The sequence below is a fragment of the Petaurus breviceps genome, unplaced genomic scaffold (genome assembly GCF_028583685.1).
Source record: "Petaurus breviceps papuanus isolate PSGF00001 unplaced genomic scaffold, PetGlider_PUasm1.0 38, whole genome shotgun sequence".
Taxonomy (NCBI): Eukaryota; Metazoa; Chordata; class Mammalia; order Diprotodontia; family Petauridae; genus Petaurus; species Petaurus breviceps.
The window spans coordinates 20,144,192-20,157,605 of NW_027186304.1; the positions used below are offsets into that span (position 1 = coordinate 20,144,192).

Below are 13,414 nucleotides of genomic sequence, written 5' to 3' on the forward strand. Positions count from 1 at the left end.
TTTCTCTCTCACTTTCTCACATTATGCTTTAAAATATGCTGTCAGGATTTTTCTCCCTTTGTGTCATTATTAAAACTTCAGAAATGAACTTAGTGTCCTCTCATGATGGTATTTTGAATTAAGCCTCAATAGCAATACTACTTAGTCTTGAGTTTTGCCTTCTAATCCCTACTCATCTACAGACTAGCTGTATGATCATAATGGAGCTGCTTAACCTCTCTGGATCTCAGTGTCCTTATTTGTAAAATGAGAGCATTTGTGTCACATGATCTCCCTAATACCTTCCAGTTTTAAAATTCTATCATTTGATGATAGTAAAGTCCTCCACAATTTGTCTGAAATTTGAAAATACCCTAATTATCTATTGGCACTATTATTAGTGATTGATTCCTGGTCTTGCAATTTTGAGGTTATGCTTTCTAGGAACAGTTCATAATTTCCACTATTCCATCTAGAAGATGTAGATTTAGCTTAAAATCACAATATTTTCTCATTCATCTACCAAATATACTAACTGATTACTTTTTGAATAGTATAAAAATCATCTCAAATATTATTTTTGATTCCAAATTGTGAGAGAAACCGAGCTACCTCACTACTTCCTTGCCTGACTCCAGACTGTGGGAGAGACTAGGAAGAAAATGAAATATTAGGAATATGACTGATAACTTTAGGAAAGTCGCGGTAGTGTCATACAAAAATGGATGTCTCATTTACTTGTTTTCTGATGATAATTTTCACTTTGGTCCAAATCTATAAAAATGAATAGCATCAGAGCAAGAAATTTTAGTTCAGGCATCTCTGCTTCTTTCACCACAAATTTTCTTGGCCATCATTACCATAGACTTTCTTGTTCTAGCTCAAAATCAGACTGGACTCTGAGTGATACCATCAGCAGAAGCACACAGAAGCATTCTAATTAGGACCTTGGGGCCATTTCCATCTACAAGCTTCTCCATATTTCCCTGGCCCTAAATTAACAGAATTATAGAATTACAGAAACTCACAGAAGGATGAGACCTTTAAGGCCATCTAGTTCCAGCAATACCTGGACACGCATCTCCTAGACAGCATTCCCAGCAAGTGGGCATCCAGTTTTTGCTTGAATACATCTAGCAGTGAGGGAGATAATCAGTTCTTGAGATGGACCATTCAGCTTTGTGATAGTCTTGATTGTTAGAAAGTTTTTCCTTGTTTCAAGTTTAAATCTGTCTGCCTGCTGCTTCTACCCACTGTTCCTAATCCTTTGAAGTCAAAGAGAATAAGTCTAATTTTTCTTTTACAGGACAACCTTTCAAATGTAAGATAAGAATGATCATTTCTCTTTATTCTATGGGCTGAACATCCCCGGTTTCTTCAATTGCTCTTCAAATGGCATGGTCTTGGAGTTACTCAGTTGTCTTGGTCTCCCTTCTCTGGGCATGTTCCATCTTACCAGTATAATTCTTAAAATGAGACATAAGGGCCATCTAAGAAGGTAGAAGTAGCATAGCTAAGCTCCTTCCCAAAGAACTTCAACAAGATCTAGAAAGCACAACAGAATGAGCTTGGGTCTATACATAAAAAAAAAAAAATTCTCTTACAGCCATTTTTTTTCAGGCCATGTTAGTGTAGGGAAGGTTTGCAGACTCTGGCAATCAGGCCTGAAAGAGAACAGCTGTGCACCAGGGTAAGAAGAGGTCTTAGATCTAGCACAGAGAGTTCTGATCACATGTAGGATGCAGGAATAGGTACCGACTGGCAGCAAGGTTATCAGTGATGGACACCAAATCCAATGCAGATTGAGGAAGAGACCAACACTTGGTGGGGTAGGGGGAGTGAATAGTCTGGGGTGCATAGCAGTCTCTGTTGGGAGGCTGGTTACTGACCAAGGAACAAGTGCAGAAGCAAGTAGCAACTGTGTGGCTTTGGCCTGGGGAATGAGACAAGATCTCAGATCTAGCCTCTAGTCCATTCTGAAGTCTGAAGCAGAATAACCAGGGTAGAAGTCCAGGATGGAAGGAATGAAGGAAGAGAGTAAACAAGCACTTAATAAAAACCTACAGAATGCCAGGCAAGGAAGCAGCTAGTGGCACGGTGGAGAGAGCACTGGGTATGCTGTCAGGAAGACCTGGGTTTAAATCCAGCCTCAGGCACTCAATTGCTATGTGACCCTAGGCAAGTCACTTAACCTCTTAATCCACAGGAGAAGGAAATGGCAAACCACTCCAGTATCTTTGCCAAGAAAACCCCATGAACAGTATGGTCCAGGGGTTACTAAGAGTCAGACATGATGGAACAACATGTGCCAGGTACTATGCAAAGCAATTTACAAGTGTTGTCTTATTTGATCCTTGAAACAACTCTGGGAGGTAGGTGTTAATATTATAGCCATTTTACAGTTAAGAAAATAGACAGATGAAGGTTAAATGACTTCCCCAGTTCATACAGCTAAGTAAGTGTCTGAGACTGGATTAAAACAGGTCTTCCTGACTCCAGGTCCAGTGCCCTCTCCACTGTGCTTCTTCCTTCCTTCCTTCCTTCCTTCCTTCCTTCTTTCCTTCCTTCCTTCCTTCCTTCCTTCCTTCCTTCCTTCCTTCCTTCCTTCCTTCCTTCCTTCCTTCCTTCCTTCCTCCCTCCTTCTCTCCTTCCTTTCCTCTAGGCTTCCTTCCTTTCTCCCTCCCTCCTTCCCTCTTTCCTTCCTTCCTAGCAAATCTTTTTCAAATGAAAAATCATTGAATCTTTCCATCATCTCTTCCTTCCCCAGGAAACTCATGATTGGGCAATCTCATTGTTGTTGTTTTCAGTCACATCCAGCTCTTTGTGACCCCATTTGGGATTTTCTTGGCAAAGTCCAGCTCATTTTACAGATGTGGAAATTGAGGCAAATAGGTTGAATGACTTGCCCAGGGTCACACAGCTAGCAAATGGATGAGATCAGATTTGAACTCAGGAAGATGAGTCTTCCTGACTCTAGGCCTGGCACTCTCTCCACTGTACCCCCTAAGTGCCAGAAATTTCATTATCCTTCACGATTAAAATGCTTCAGTAGGCACTTCTCAGGAGTACCTTCTGCCCTTCTGATTGGACACGGATTGTAAAGCAAGACCATGGTCTCCAGGGCCTCCTTTACTTTCCTCCACCCCTTACCTTGCCACCGAGCTTTTCAGCTTCCTTTTGTGTATTATTTTCTCCTACCGGTATTAAACTGTAAGTTCCTTGAGGTCAGGGATTGTCTTTTTATTTACTTATTTATTTTTATTTATCCCTTGGGTTTAGCACAGTACTTGGCCCTGGTAGGTGCTTAATAAATGCTTATTGACTGCCTGAGTGATTGACTGAAATAGATTGTCATCTAGCCAATCTATCTTTATCTTGTACTCAGGAATTATATTTTTAAAAAACCCAAGTATAAGACCTTACATTGATTTCTATTAAATTTCCTCTTATTGGATTCATTCCAGTGTTCTAGTCCATCAACCTTTTTTCGGATTCTGTAATCCAGCCTCAGAGTTAGTTGTCCTTATGGGGTTGTTTTATTTGCAGATTTGACAGGCATGTCATCTTTGCCTTTCTTCAAGTCATTGATCAAATGAAAAATAGCACAAGGCTGAGCGCAGCTCCCTGAGGGATTCTGCTCCAAGGTGACAAAAACTCGTTAAAGACTAACTACACTTCAAGTCCTGCCATTCAACCAGTTCTGAATCTATTTAACCACATGATCATCTTGGCCACACCTCCCCATCTTGTCCTGAGTCACATTTTCCAATGTATTTTGCCATCTTTCTTTTTATTTACCTCCCCATGAAGAACTCAAAAAGATTTTCCAAATTAAATTAACGCTTGCTGTTTATATTCAGTTAATTTCATTTGGAGAATCTTTTTGAGCTCTTCATGGAATTTCTCTCCCTTCTCATCCTCTGCTACAGATGCTAGCACATAGGATGGTCTTTTTTTGGTTGATGTTCATCATGACTGCCGCAACTCAAGACCCTCAAGGGTCCCATGAAATAATGTTTCTGGTTGCCTTTGCATGTAAAACCAAGAACCAGTGAGCCATCTTTCCATTTAACAGCATTTCTCATATCTTTTCCCTTCACTTATGGTGAGAGTATCAATATTGATATGATTCATTTCCCCCAATATGTCAACTTGTTGGTTGTTGGACAGGGATCTCACATTTACGGTACCAATAGTTAAACCAATGTTTATAGACAGTTGAAATAGGATGGATTGTGGCAGGCTGTAGCAAATTACAAATAAGAAATTGTTAAGATAAAGCAACATAAGGACTGTCATCAAAGAAATCTATTACCAAGGGCAGGTAAGTGGTGCAGTGAATAGAGCACCGGGCCTGGAGTCAGGAGGGCCTGAGTTTAAATCCTGCCTCAGACATTTGACACTTAACTAGCTTTGTGACCTTGGGCAAGTCACTTAACCCCAACTACCCTGCCTTTCCCCCTCAAAAAAAAAAAAAGAAATCTATTACCAGAAAAAAGGAAGGGGGCAGAAATATGTCAAGAGCAAGGAATAACTAAAAGAGAGCTTATTTTCCACTGGCATCCAAGAAATTTCAAGAAACCTAGGGAAAGATTCCCAGCATGTTAAGTGGTCTCCCATGACAGATTTTCTGGAGGACATGGACAAGATTGGCACGGGCAGGTTAATATTTGAATTTCCTGCTGTCAGGAAGACCTGAGTTTAAATCCAGCCTCAGGCACTGAACATCAACAAGATCACAAATACATCAAAATATGGCAGTTATCAAATCTATGTTACTTTTCATATCCTCTACCCTCCCTTTCTGCTGGTCTGCCACCATCACAGCAGAAGTGAAAGGTAGTTGCAAAGAAGTAAGGGCCATTTTGCATTTTCCTTTCTTTAATGTTTGGTAGACTCTGAAATATGTTTTATCTATATGGTAATCATAGGGAATGAGGGGGTTCTCTTTGGGGAAACTGAGGCAGGTAGACAATAAAACTGGGCTTCCATAATATATGCTTGCGGGACAGGAACAATGAGAAGCATTTACTCCGTGCCAGGCCCTGTGCTAAATGTTAGAGATACCAAGAAAGACAAAAATAATGTCCCTGCCTTCAAGGAGCTCACGTTCAAATGGGAAAGAGAGCAGATAAATAATTATGTACATATGAGATATATACAGAGCAAGTCAGCTCCTTCCTCTTTGCCTTTTATCTTTTCCTCCCTTTGCCCTGAGAAGGACTATTAGACTGCCTTTCGGTTTGGCTGTTGGGAAGAGAGAAGGAAAGACTTAGGCCCTCTGCCCACTGCGCAAGCTAATAGCAATTGGCTTTGGCAATTGGCTTTCCCAGATTATTGGTGTCATGGTCCAATTGCTGTCTGCAGTGATAGGGAACATGACAGTATAACTGAGATCCCAACCTGAAGCAGTAATGTAAGCTGTTGGCTGATATTTAGGGGAGCATTGCTGCCAAAAAAAATTCCAGAGTGCCAGGATCTGCCAGTTACTGCAGAATGTAGAGGAGGAAAAATGAGTATAGAAATACGTGGCTGTTGCCTTCTGATTTAAACATCAAGGTCCCTTCTCACTAATCCTATCCCAAGCCCGTAAACCTGGGATGGCCCAGGTGAAGTACATTTCAATTTGGAAACTACTGGCATAAGTGATTGAGAAAAAGTGAACTCTCAAAATTTTTAATGCAATTTCACAATGGCTAATGGTAAATAAAATGGCTACAATAAAAGCTGCTTGCCTGAATCTCCTGAATATGACATTTGGTCAAGAGAGCAGGAAACTTTCCATCCAAGCTGGACCAGGGTTCTAGAACAAAGAATGGTCTTGTTTTTTTATAATTCTGAACAATAATTTTCTACCATAGCCTAGATTCCTTCAAGGCCTTGGTCATCAATTGTTCCTTTGTTCTTGTGGGAAAAGTTATGAAATACATTCTCTTACTTGTAAAGTGACGCCACATCTTACTGTAAGACTTTATAGAAGGGGAGACATGAGCTGCTGAGGACTGCTTGTACTGGTGAGATAGCTGACCCCTCTCAAGCAGGTATCCCCCTTGTACTGTTGGTCACATATAAGTTGTCATGGCCAAAGAATGAATTAGCCAGGGGTGCAACAGAAGGCAGCATGATGTAGAACAGAGATTACACCAGTTAGGGAGGCAGCAAGTCTCAAGGGCAGATTCTGCCTCAGACACTTAATAGCTTGTGAATATGGGCAAGTCACCGCTCTTAAGTTTGCCCATCTAAAATGGTAATAATCATATCTCTTTCACAAGGTTGTTGTCAAGATCAGTCAGGATAACCTATTTTTTGTGCTAACTAAATGTCACCTGTAATTATTATATTTTTTCCTCTTTATGGAGGCAATGGGGTTAAGTCACTTACCTGGGGTCACATAGCTAATAAATGGCTGAGTCTAGATTTGAACTCAGGTCCTTCTTTCTTGTGCTCTATCCACTACACCACCTCTATGCCCCATCACTTATAATTATTGAGAGACAGAATGACATAGTGGAGAGGAGACTGATCTTGGAGTTAGAAAGACTGAATTCAAGCCCTACCTCTACCATTCATGCCAAGGGCAAGTCACTTAACTTTGAGTAATCCAGACAACCTTAAGTCACATACAGGTTTGCAAGTGTGTATTAATGGGGGAAATTTCTATCCCAGGATTGCCCTATCGCCCTGGAAGGAGCCTAAGGCCCCTACATCATGCAGATTAAATGACTTTTTCCCTAAAAAGTATTGAAATCATTATCAAGACTTAGTTGGCTCAGAAGACTAAAGCTCAAGTTAATTGACATAGCTTCCCAGTGACTTAAAAAAAAGCCAGCACACAAGGAGTCTAACTTTTTTTCAGGCTTCTGATCCTGACACCAGCATGACCAATTCAGGGACAGAGAAACCATCACTAACTGAATCAATGTTGTATCCTCACCAAATAGCCTTTTCCTACTATAACCAAGTAAAATTTTTGTTAACTGTAAAAGAACTATGAGCATATTTTTAAATTCCAAACTCAACCCTGAGCTTGAGACTGGATCCATTCAGGCCTGGCCCATTATCTCCATGCCATCCCCACACCCCTCAAAGAAAGTATTATTGCTATTATCCTACTGGTAATAAAAGCCCCTGAACTTGGCTAGGGCAGTCCTCAGATAGTAGACACAGTCAATGATTAGGGCTTTACTGAAAGCCTTTCCAGCTTGGTAGAACCTGCCATTGCCTATGATTTCCTGGAATCCATGGCCTTTGAGAGTCATGGATCAACTTTGTAGCATGATGGGGAATTATGGCAGGGCATTTCTAAAAGAGGTTATTGTAAGATGTACAAAATATAAAAATATCAGTTTAAATGCTAAAAAATGATACAGAACACACTGAATCACACAGGTTGACTTTCTTCCTCCATAAAGAAAAACTAAAGCTGTTAGTTAGGTCCTCTTTTCTAGAACACTTGATGTGCTCCCATGCTGGCATCACTGGGGATTGAAGAAGTTCTATTCATGTGTCTTCAGTTCTTGCCTGGAGTGTGATAATAGTCTCTCCATCTCTATTCTCTCACTCCTCCAAACCGTGTTCGCCCATCCACTAAAATAATCACTGATGCATAGGTCTCATCTTGTTACCCTCATGCCTTTATTTTTAACTTTAACGCTTCCTTATTGTCAATAAGATAAGATACAGATTCTTAGCCTGAAATTTAAAACTCTCCACAATATGGTTCCAACCTAGTTAAGTCTGTCCCCCTTCAGGAACTCTGTCTACATTGTAGCCGAACAACTAGTTTGACAACTGATTTTGTCTGGTCCTTTCAACCTTCCTTGTGTTTTATTTTGTTCTTTCTCAAATCTGAAATACACTCTTTTCCTCAAAAACACTCTCTTCCTAAAAGAAGAAAAATTCCTTTGCTTTTAAGGCTCAACACAAGTACCATCTCCTCCGAGAAGTCTTTTCTGGTCTATCACCCCCACCTCAGCTTGAAATCTATCAGACCCTCTTTCCCCGATCCCCCCCCCAACCCTCTTTTCCTAATTTCCTAGAATACTTCCTCTGGATTTCTCCCCATCATTCTTATTTGTATGAATTTTTGTTTCCTATATTTTAATTGTTTCCTATATTTTAAACTCCTTGAGGGAAGGGACTTGAACATAGCAGGCAGTCCACAAATATTTATCAAACTTATCAAACTGAATTCTGGAAATGAATTTTTTTGTCTTCTCAATTCTTTTTTTTCTTTTTATTTTTTGGGGGGAAGGTAGGACGATTGGGGTTAAGTGACTTGCCCAAGGTCACACGGCTAGTGTCTGAGGTCGGATTTGAACTCAAGTTCCTCCTGACTCCAGGGCTGGTGCTCTATTCACTGTGCCACCTAGCCGCCCCACTTCTCAGTTCTTAAAGGATGTGTGATCCATAAAAAAAGAGCAGGGTAGATGATCAAATATTCTCATTATAGGCAGCTATGTTACTTCTCCTATGACGTCCCTTTACTATATGTAACAAGGTGGCCTAGGTGATGAGTGCCCATTGGCGAGTGAAGGTGTAGCAATAACTGGTCACATCAGTATAATTTCATTCTTTTCTGCTGCCTACAGAAAAATAAATTGTCAATTAATTAAAAAGCAAAAGAGTGTAATGTATGAATTGGCCACCAGGTGACTCTGCTCTCAAAGATCAGGAGTAGCCAGTGACCATGTGTCAGGTTCAAAATTGATCTGGGGTATAGAAACAAGAAAATGGAAAATCACTCTGAAATATTAGAATTATGGAAATCTCAATGTGTCTCTAGGTTCTCAAACCTCACATTTGGGAAATCTGCTCTTAGTCAACTAAACTTATTTATGAGATTTAGGCAATTTATTGTTTATTGGCCACATGATTTATTAAAGCACAGCAACAGTTAGCAACACTATAAAAAATTAATTTGACTTGGCCATCTCCTCCACCAAACCTCCTCCAAGTCAGTAGATGGGGAAAAGAAAAAGGGAAGGGATTGAGACTCACCAAGATCTACTCTCAAGATAGTTGGGGAAAGGTGGGGGTTGGTGGGAGAGGGTGTTCTTCCAGCCTGGCTTCAGAAGTGGCTAAGTGCTGGCTGGTCTTCTGGTTCTGTCCTCATGGAGTCATAATGCACCCTTGTCACCAAATACCCTTGTTCTATCTCTGTTCCAGGTCTCTGTATTTTCAGTTGCAGCTCTCTGGGATCTGTCTGAGCTCCTCCTTCATCATGGTCAACTCTGGCTGCTGTAGCAGTAGTGGCCACTTCAGGAAGTAGGAAGCGGTAGGTGGTCAATTGGCCCCCTGTCTTACCAATATGGCCTTGAAAGAAAGTGCTGGAATAACAGATTGGATGTTTCTTCCAGGGCTGTTTTTTCTTATCCTTCGTTTTCAAAGAGGACCAATGTCATGATGGGGTGATGTCTTGACTTCCAAGTGAATTGGATTTAAGTGAGGCAGAGTTGAACAAAACTGTCAGCCTCACTCTCACTTCTAGAGTCAGCAAAGTACAGCAACAAGACAGAAGTCCAGATGACTGAAGATGGCCCAGGATGCAGTGGATGACCTTGGTGTCTTCACAGTCTGACCAAGCTCTTGGCACTCCATAGCATCTGCTTCAGCAATCTTTGTAGCCATTGGAATGAATTGTTCTCATCTCATCAAGTCTTCACATACTTGGGGTAGACATTCCCCTAACTCACTGACAGTTTTTTTTTTTAAGCAATGGGGGTTAAGTAACTTGCTCAAGGTTACATGACCAGTTATTTCTGGGTGTGGTACTGAGTATCTGAGCCTCGGATTCTATCCAGGTCATCCCGACACTGGAGCCGGTGCTCTTACTCGCTGTGCTACCTGGCCGCCCCTTCACTGACAGTTTTAAGCCATCTGCCAAGATAACTTCACCAGGGTGTGGTCACTGCAAATGCTACAGCTTCTTGGGTGAAGATAGACACCAAATGTAAATGAGCAGCCCTGAAAAGGGCTCAGCAAGCCCTCCAACCTGAGGTGCTATTGCTGCCAAAACACCCCATACATTCCTTCTTCCAGGGCAAAAAGAAGAAGAAATTCAAGAATGTTAAAAATGTAGCCCTAACTACATTCCCAACTTTTCCCATTGGATTTTTCTCCAGTCAGCTTTCCAGAGGCACTGGAAATACTTGTTACTAATACTTAAAGAGGAAATTGTTGCTTTGCTTTTGGCTGTGAAGTGGACTTCACTAGGACAGAGTCTAGAATGGGGGGAGAAAGGAAGCACTTTCACTTCTATCCTTGAAATGATGTATTGTTTGTATTCATGCTAATATAAAAAGAGAAGTAATCATGGGAATTATTCAAATGTTGGTATTTTTCGAATTTTGATTCGTGGGCCTTGGGAATCAGTAATGGGAATATTTTCAAAAGATCCAATGTGAACAACAAAAGCTAGAATTCACTATTTCTATAATGTATTCTTCCCATCTTTACTGAAAATACAGTCTTTTCAGGGAACTTCAGTTCTACTTACCAGGCTATCGGATTTATATAATAATGATATAATTTTATAATAAATCATAATTATTATATAATTATATAAATGATAAATTTATAATCATACAAACTATAATAATTATATACTTTTATAATAAATCATATCTACTATCAGACTATATATCACATAGTCCCCTGCTGATTACCCATTACTAGCTAATTATTTAGGATTGAGACTGGCTTTGGTAGTGAAGAAATCCAAGGAAGTAAACACTGGGTGCTCACATTGCACACCAATAAATGGAAAGACCAAATCAATTGATCTGAGAACATATATCAAACATTTCATCTCTGATGTATTTATTACCTGAGACAAAAATATTTTAAAGCTTGATCTAATCAACAGATCTCTGCAGGGAGAGGAAACCAAGTAAGTAGCTAGTTCAGGAGTGTTTAACAACTAGCTATTTGAAAAAAAAAATGTACATGCAAGAAACTTAAATTTTATCTTCATTAACATTTACACCATCATTTTCTTAAGTCCAGACAATCAACAAAACAATAAATCAAGCCATGTTTTGTAGCACTTGCCATCAGACAGATAATGATCACAATGAAAATTTAACAGTGGACTCTTCTCAGCATGTGTAAGCTGTACAAAGCACACCACAGCATACATCTGTAATTACAATATTCAGAGTATTGAGGGTGGGGGAATGACAGAGTATTGAACTCCTGTTGATAATGTTCTTTTTGTTTTGTTTTGGAGATTGGGTCTTTGAAGTATAGGGTCTACTCATGAGCCCAACCCCACTGTTAATCTGTATAGGAATTTTAATTTGCTCCACATTCCGAGCTGGGTCAGTTGGCCCCTCCTAACATTTTGCCACACTCACCTCCATTCACATGGGCTCACCATGTTGGTGCCAGACTGAGCACAAACATCTGATCAGCACAGCCTGATAGGGCTCAAAACCCCAGAGCTCAAGCAATCCACTAGTTCAAGCCACTTCAGTAGCAGGGATTACAGATGTGCATGTTGATAAAACTGGTATTAATGGAGTCTAGTTCATGTTATACTCTAGTAGGAAGAAAATGGGTTTGTTGAACAGCATTTTCAATGATCCTAAATTGCTCCATAATATAAAAAGTCTCTTTAAATTTAATTTTAAAAAATATTCAAATATAACAAACTAAATAAAATTAATATTTCTGTATATACTGTAGAACAGAAGAAGGGAATTGTGCATGAAACTGGTCATTTATATAAATTATGTAGAAATATTCTCCTGCAGATGCTATAAAGCTGCGAGTCATGGAACACCACGATCTCCCAAGAATCAAAGGCAATGGGCAGAATCGTGTGGAGGACATAAACAGGCTTCAAGAGTTATAATTAGGATAGGGCTCCTGGGGCTTTGCCACATAGTGCCAAAGTTTAAAGGGTATTGATAGCATTTATATTTCTTAAGTGGAGGAAACAATTGAACTCAGAATTTTGTTATTAAGAATTATTTTTAAGACAATGTCTCCTGGTGACGTAGCAGTCACAGTCTCAGGTGATCTTCAATTTTACTGCTCTCCAGGGCAGTGTTCTTCCTAACAGATAGTGAGGTGTCCCTAGAATAATGAAGGAGCACTGGGCCAGGAGTCAGAAAGACCTGAGTTCAAATACAACCTTGTACACTTACTAGCTGTGTGACCTTGGTAAGTAACTTAACTTCTGTCTGTCTTGATATCTTCAACTGTAAAATGGGGATAATAATAGCATCTACCTCCCAGGATTGTTATGGGGTTTTTGCAAAAAGTGTTTACCAGAGTTCTTGGCACATAGTAGGTGAGCAATAAATGCTTGTTTTTTTCCAACACAAATCTTACAGTATACAAGGAATTTCTTATACCATACAACGCCCCACCTTTTTGTCTCAAGGTCTGATATCTCTCTGGTGCTCTCTCTCCCCACATCACCCTCCCCCACATTGAGTTTCTCTTTAAAAGTTGTTTTGAATTTCATAGTATATGCCCCAGAGTGCATTGAGTGGTTGTGTCACCCCAAAATTATAGTTCTAGCTGAAGTCTGTTATCAGGGATGATCTATATGCAAAAATTGTTGTAAACAATATCAAAGACATCACATGTCTGATGTAAAAAGGAGGTGAGCTACTCATGGAGTGTGAGTAAGGACGTATGGACCATGCAAGTCCTGCGGCATCTATAGATTGTGAAAAAGATTTAGGTAAAGACATGGAAAGAATCAAAGAGGAGAAGGTGTAGATGACACCCACCCTGGAAGTCCCATGACCTATTGAAATGTACGTGTTTGGGATGCTTAATAAATGTTTGTTGAATTGAATTAAAGGTGAATAAAGGCTTGATCTTCAGTCTACAATGGAAAATGAAGTTGTTATTAGCATCTGTGGTTATAATGAAATAAGGTGATGTCTAGAATCAAATGGGTGGAGCAGGAGATAACACTGAATTTGGAGGGAGAGGACTTGGCTCCAAATTCTGCCTTTGATGCTTATTCTTTTTTGTGTCCCTGAGCCAGTGACTTAATTTCTTTTTCTTTTCTTTTTCTTTTTTCTTCCTTTTTTCGATTTTTGGAGGGGGAAAGGCAGGGCAATTGGGGTTGTGACTTGCCCAAGGTCACCTGGCTAATAAGTGTTAAGTGTCTGAGGTTGGATTTGAACGCAGGTCCTCCTGACTCCAGGGCTGGTGCTCTATTCACTGCGCCACCATGCCACCTAGCCGCCCCCAGCATTCACATTCTAACTAGCACCCATAATGAGACAATAGTTCTTGACATATATGTGTGGTCCAGGTTCAATCCTAGAGGAGCCTAGTCTCTAGGGAAAGGGGTCAAACTTTTGTCTCCGTCTCTTCGGCACTTTACACCCCCTTTCACCTTGGAGCCCCAAATCTGAGGTTTGGTTCATTGTCAAGGGGAAGTAAAAGGTAATCGATATGCAATATA

The 13,414-nt window shown here is 40.2% G+C and overlaps 1 long non-coding RNA gene across 2 annotated transcripts in view; it reads left to right on the top strand.

Moving 5' to 3' along the window:
• The window catches only part of LOC138170358 (uncharacterized), a 61,085-nt gene extending 48,773 nt beyond the window's left edge, over positions 1-12,312 (top strand). Inside the window, exons 2-3 of one of the 2 annotated variants that reach the window (XR_011170584.1) lie at positions 9,148-9,256; positions 9,339-12,312. This is a non-coding gene — a long non-coding RNA (uncharacterized lncRNA). Of the gene's footprint in view, positions 1-9,147 lie in introns of both variants that reach the window. The other variant, XR_011170583.1, reaches the window with a different exon arrangement.
• The last annotated feature ends 1,102 nt before the right edge of the window (positions 12,313-13,414 follow it).